This window comes from Lathyrus oleraceus, chromosome 3 (genome assembly GCF_024323335.1).
Source record: "Lathyrus oleraceus cultivar Zhongwan6 chromosome 3, CAAS_Psat_ZW6_1.0, whole genome shotgun sequence".
Classification (NCBI taxonomy): Eukaryota; Viridiplantae; Streptophyta; class Magnoliopsida; order Fabales; family Fabaceae; genus Lathyrus; species Lathyrus oleraceus.
The window spans coordinates 358,516,984-358,522,820 of record NC_066581.1 but is presented as its reverse complement, the minus strand read 5'-3'; the positions used below and the strand labels follow the sequence as shown (position 1 = coordinate 358,522,820).

The window sequence follows — 5,837 nt, the reverse complement described above, 5'->3', positions numbered from 1 at the left end:
ATTCAACTGTCCATAAGAGATTACACCTTTCTTACAACTGTTGCCTTTTTGATTAACCAATTGACTAAAGTCAACCATCCAAATTATGATCATTCTAAATCTATCATGCATTGTGTTCATATCATTATCATTTCATGTCAATGATTTGGTGATTAGAACTTACTTTAGAATATGCATTAACTATGTTTATTTCACTTGATTTTGTTTCGTGAAACATCTCGTACGTATAATAAAAGGTGATCATAGAGTCATAGTGAAATCATAAGTGGATTTTCAAGCCTTTTTCATAAGCATTACATGTTTCAAGATTCCATACATCATGCTACAACAATCATGCAAATCCTTCACCATTTGGTTCTAATATTTCTCAATTCGAGTCACTTTTAAGTGCATACAAACCAACACTACTCAAATGGTCAAGCCATGTAACTTTCTATATTCTAATTAAACCATATTTAATTTCAAATCAAGATAGTACATACACTCATTTCATAATATTTAATAATATATTTCCAAACTCATTTTCAACATACATTTTCATGTCCAATTACATCCATTTTCAATTCACATATTTCATTTCATGTTACAACAAGGATTACAATAATGACATGTCTAAGGAAGCTTTTCCAATCTACACTTCATGGCCTTGCATCCAATTCCACATGATCAACATGTCCAACACAATTCAATGCCTACAAAACAAAGGAAACATAAGAAAGCCATGAATTCTTTTTGATGTGCACATTCAAGACACCAAAGTCATACATCTAGCATACCATAAATCAATCCAAATCGTTTCGACCATGTCACCAGTTCCCATATTCATGCCAAATTGGAAACCCCCATCAAAAGGAAAAGAACTTAAAAATTAAGGATGGTCATTCCAACTAACATCGCTTGATAAAATCATCAAAAAACCAAAAATGAGAATTTCACTTCAGTTCATCAAAGTTTCCAACTAACAGTTTCCTAACAGAACTTAACTAATTTTTAATAGAAAAACATTAAGTTGTCCCAATACAGTTGCATATCAACCAAACTCTCTTCCTAACTGATAGCAGAATTCATAACAAGCTAAGCAGAGTTTGAACTGAGGCAGATTGGAGATGTACAACATTGCCTTGCTGCAGATTCAGAACATCCACACCTGCAAAACCAATCATTTCCATTGATGCACAATGACCTGCAGTATAGTATGCTGATTCAACTGCAAAATATCCATAACAGTTCAATTTAGGCTAGCTATTGCATATTAGAATTTTGGTGACAGGTGTTTCACAAGCTAAGGCAAGGTTGATTACCACTAACTGACCTAATGGAATAACAATCATAGGACAACAGACCAGTAGTACAGCAGATAACTAATAATAGTTGCAGCCAATGGCAAATTAGTTTCAAAACTCGACTTTTAGCCAATGACCAACATCAACAACATGATCAAAGCGGCAGTCCCGCCTCCAAAAGTTCTCCAATCAACTAACTGCACTTCAAACAACAATTAATATACCATAAGTTAACAAAGAACCAAGTGAAGCAATACCATTTTTTTTCATCTACTTGGTTATGTTAAACGAACTGTTGCTAACAATTTATAATAAATTAAAATGCTGAAAATGATTAACATCACAATTTCATAACTATCCTAATTGTTTTCTTTTAACAGAAACCAACAACTTGCAATTAACTAAATTGAAATTAACATAGCAATTCACTAACTATAACAAGAGGTTCTAACTAAGTTCATGATTTCTAACTTGTTCTCGTGGCCATGAGTTTTGTGAGGCATCATGAAGGCCGGGCGTAGTCGTTTAGGGTTTGGGCCTAAACCCGAAACATTTTTTTCTTCTTTTTTGGAACCTCTATCACCGAACGGATTTGGGCTTATGGGCCCCTAGACTTTCTTCCCAGCATCCCCAGAATGGGCCAAATCTCCTCTCCGTTTCTGTTCAGCCCAATTCTGGTTTGTGATTGGGTTTAGTATGCAATTAGGGTTTTTTAGCCATTATTAATTAGAAGTTAGGATCAATAATTAGGATTAGGGTTTAGTAATTAGGGAATTATAAATTTTGATTAATTAGGCTTTAGAAATTTTTCATAGAAGTTAGGGGACTTAGAATTTGGAATTAGTTTAATTTTTAATTAGAATGTAGAATTAGTTTTGATTAGAATTAATTAGGTTCAATTAGAATTTAGATTAATTTCTAAAATTAGAATTGTTTAGGATTTAAGTGATTTTAATTGATTTTCATAAGTAGAATTTAATTCAATTTCAATACCTTTGTGAAATACCCGTTTGTCCCCTTAAGGGTTTATTTTACTATTGTAAACCATACAATTGCATGTTCCCTTAGTATTTGTACATAGAATTTTAATCAAGTTTGAACCACATATTAATATGATCCTTTAGGATAGTTTAACTCAATTATAGCCTTTAGATTAGGATTAACATAGTTTCTTAAATCAATTCAAAACTCTCCGATTCAAATCAACCCTAAGTAATTTTGATCGATTAAATCCTTTGAACTTGTATAACCCATAATCTAGATTGAGTCACCAAAAGAACCTTGGTCACTTACTAAGACTTTTTTCTGTAAGCTGTGGAGCTCGAGACTTCAAAACAGATCTTCAATCAAGGCATCCTCAGTCACATCAAGCAGCGGGTTATACAAGATAAATCAAAGGTTAACACTTGATGAATTCGATTCAAATTGTACGATACGAGCCTTAAGTAATAGAGAATGATGAGACAGAGTTTCTTTTATCCTTTTCTAAAGAGACTTTGCGTACGGGGCATAGGCCCTAGCTATTCAAAGCATTTTCCATTATTCATATACTTTAATGCAATAATAATCGAATAAACTACCAAGTTTTCTTCACAGAAAACAGTATTAACACAAGGAGCAACAATGAAGATCCTTCTCCAATAACTTGTCATTTATGAGAAGTATCATGCGCCATGAGCCTTAAGTAAAAAGGAATGCTGAGACAGAGGTTCTCCTATCCTTGTTTAGAGTGACTTTGCATACGGTACATAGGCCATATCTATTCAAAGCATTCGCCCTTATTCATAGACTTTAGTGTGATTCTCATCAATCAACTGTCAAGTCCCTCTCACTTCATCATTACAAGAAACAACAACAAAGATTCTTCTCTAGCAACTTGAAAGTTAAGGTGAGAATTACATGCCACGAGCCTTAAGTAGTAAAGAAGGAATGAGACTGGAGCTTTCCTACACTCATTCTGGATATCTTTGGGTGCGGGACGTTTGTCCCGTTGCTTATCGTATCCACCTTTACTCATAGACTTTAGTGTGGTTCTTATCCAATAACTATCAGGTCTATTCCGCTCTTTCATCCAATCATTCTATTATCTCCTCTTGCCTCCTTAATCATTTTTGCTTTCAACCATAGTGGGCTGAACTACGAAAGCTCTAATTTCCTTATTGCACTATAAGGATACGTAGGCAGGAGAATTCAAATTCTTCGTAAGTTACCTTATTTATTAATCCTTCCTTCATTTCAATCATTCATTTCTTTTGCCCCACCAATCACCTTGTTTTCACCCTAGTAGGCTGAACTACGAAAGTTATGATTTCCTTATTGCACTATAAGGATACGTAGGCAGGAGAATTCAGATTCTTCGCGAGCTACCCTATTTATTAATCAATCATTCTTCATTCATCAATCAATACCATCTTTTTGAGACCAAATATCACTTTTCCTTGGTTTCCATGCTCATAAGAGATCCTGAGTGTTGATCTTGATGTAGAAGAAGACTTTACAATCATATAATTTGAATTGTGCTAAAGTATATGTATAGAGGTGAATACAATGGGAACCTAGGTCATTCGTCCCATACCAAAGATATTCATAATGATTTAATGGAATTTTCCAATCTCATTCATTCTCTATTTCTTAAGGCTCGTGCCACACAATCTGAATTATGATTGACAAGTGATGACCTTTGTTGTGCTTGAGAAGTAGTCCACTTTGTCAGCTATGCTTGATTGATGTTGACTTTGAACCTTGAGGTCTTAAACTCTAGAGATTCAGCATATCCCATACAGCTTGAGCATAATGGACTTTCCCTGTCAAGTGATCAATGGTCTTTTGATCACTTGATTAGGCTTGGGGAATTACATCACAATACAATGGATTTGGTTGACCAAAGGATTTAGTCACAATTAACCTATTAATCATAATTATTTCTATTGATTACGATTAATCACATGAAAAAAGAAAACTAAGCAAGCGGTTCAAAAACTGAGTTCAGGTTTTGGTCTATGCATCCATACCAAATCCAGGTCGAATCGTGCAACCAATAACACTTCAGCAAGCTTGTTCGACGTCTCCACACACTCTCTTCTTCTCACCTTCTCAAATCAAGATTCTAAGGCGAGCACACAAACGAATCCACATCAACACACATTCTCTCATTATTCTACTCCATATTCAAATCCATGCTTATTTCACTCAGTGAATCCGGATAACTTCAAGCGGACGAAATTGAAATCGCAATTTCCATAGCCTATGAAAATCGAGAGAGATCCACCTTCACCACTCTCCAATCAATCCTTCAACAAACTTTGCATAACAGAAACCAAAACCGAGGGAGATCCACAACCTGCCACTCTCTCATCAACATCTTTGATTGCCATCCTCCATAGCCTACGAAAATCTCAACAACTTCACAAATTCAGGACAGAAACGAAGAAAAGAGGAAGAAGATTGAAGAGCAGAAGGAAGAAGAAAACGGAGAGAAGCACAAGCAAGATCAAGTGAAGAGGATCGACAAGTGATCACCTGGAATTGGCATCGAATATGGTACATTCTTCATTCTCCAATAGCTTCTGTTTCACTCGTAAAAATAACGCTTTGAATTCGACTTCCGATTCTGAGCCGGAACCTTGAGTCGGAAACGAGTTCATTCGATCCTCCACGAAATCAAACTCGTCATCGTCATCTTGATTCGTTAATCATCACGATTTGGCAGCTCGATGTGACGTGCTTCATCTTGATTCAATACCAAAAGAACGCATCGAACAACAACAATGCAAAGCCTTCTCAGAAGAGCTCAGGAAGAAGGATCGAGCGAAAATCAGAGCGGAAATATGCGATACCTGTTTTTTGAGTTTTTCGTTTCAACCTCAACATTTAGATTTTGCTGTTTAAACTGGTGAAGCAAGGAGGTAGGTTCGACGATGGTTTTGAGTTGCGAATTGGTGATGCTTCGCTTGATGCGCCACGATTTGGAGAAGGTCAAGCTTTGCACGTCCAGAGACGGAGATATCGATGTCGTTTCAGCACTGAGATTTGGGACTCGCTGTGTCGTCCTTGCGCCGCCATTTCCACCGCCGTTCGTCGTCGATTCCGCCGTCAGTGTGATGAACTTTACGTGTGTGAGGGTACTTGGTATCGTTATCCCTCTCCAGAGTATCACGCGTGGACTATGGGCCTCTAGGCCCGTTCATTTCCCTCTTGGAGCCTGCACTTCACTAATCCACATACACCCCCTACCATTGGGCTTTGCCCTAACAAGTCATCAGGGCCCATTTCATGTTAATTGTGTGTTAATTACATGTTAATTAAATTTTAGTAATACTAGAATTCAATAACTTTAGGAGTATAAGTAATTAGGATTATTAGAAATTTTAGATAGTTAAACTTAGATTTTCAATTAAAAGCATTAGTAATAATTTTAGAATTTTAGAATTAAGTTTAGAAGATATTAGAAATAGTATTAGAATTTTTTAATTTAGAATTAGGATTAAAAAAATAATGTTAGAATTCTAGAGTTTAATTAGGAGTATTAAATTTAAATTAGTTTAGGATTTAATT

The 5,837-nt window shown here is 35.7% G+C and overlaps 1 long non-coding RNA gene across 5 annotated transcripts; it reads right to left on the bottom strand.

The window, feature by feature from the left end:
- Nucleotides 1-487: 487 nt before the first annotated feature.
- LOC127127673 (uncharacterized) lies at nucleotides 488-5,618 on the bottom strand. Of its 5 annotated transcripts, none has more exons than XR_007805412.1 (3): nucleotides 4,803-5,618; nucleotides 777-4,667; nucleotides 488-692 (listed from the first exon to the last, which is right to left on the bottom strand). It is a non-coding gene; the product is annotated as an uncharacterized LOC127127673 (long non-coding RNA). The 5 variants fall into 5 exon arrangements; XR_007805415.1 differs by having other exon boundaries at nucleotides 488-1,485; nucleotides 1,717-4,667; XR_007805414.1 differs by having other exon boundaries at nucleotides 488-1,480; nucleotides 1,717-4,667.
- Between the last annotated feature and the right edge of the window lie 219 nt (nucleotides 5,619-5,837).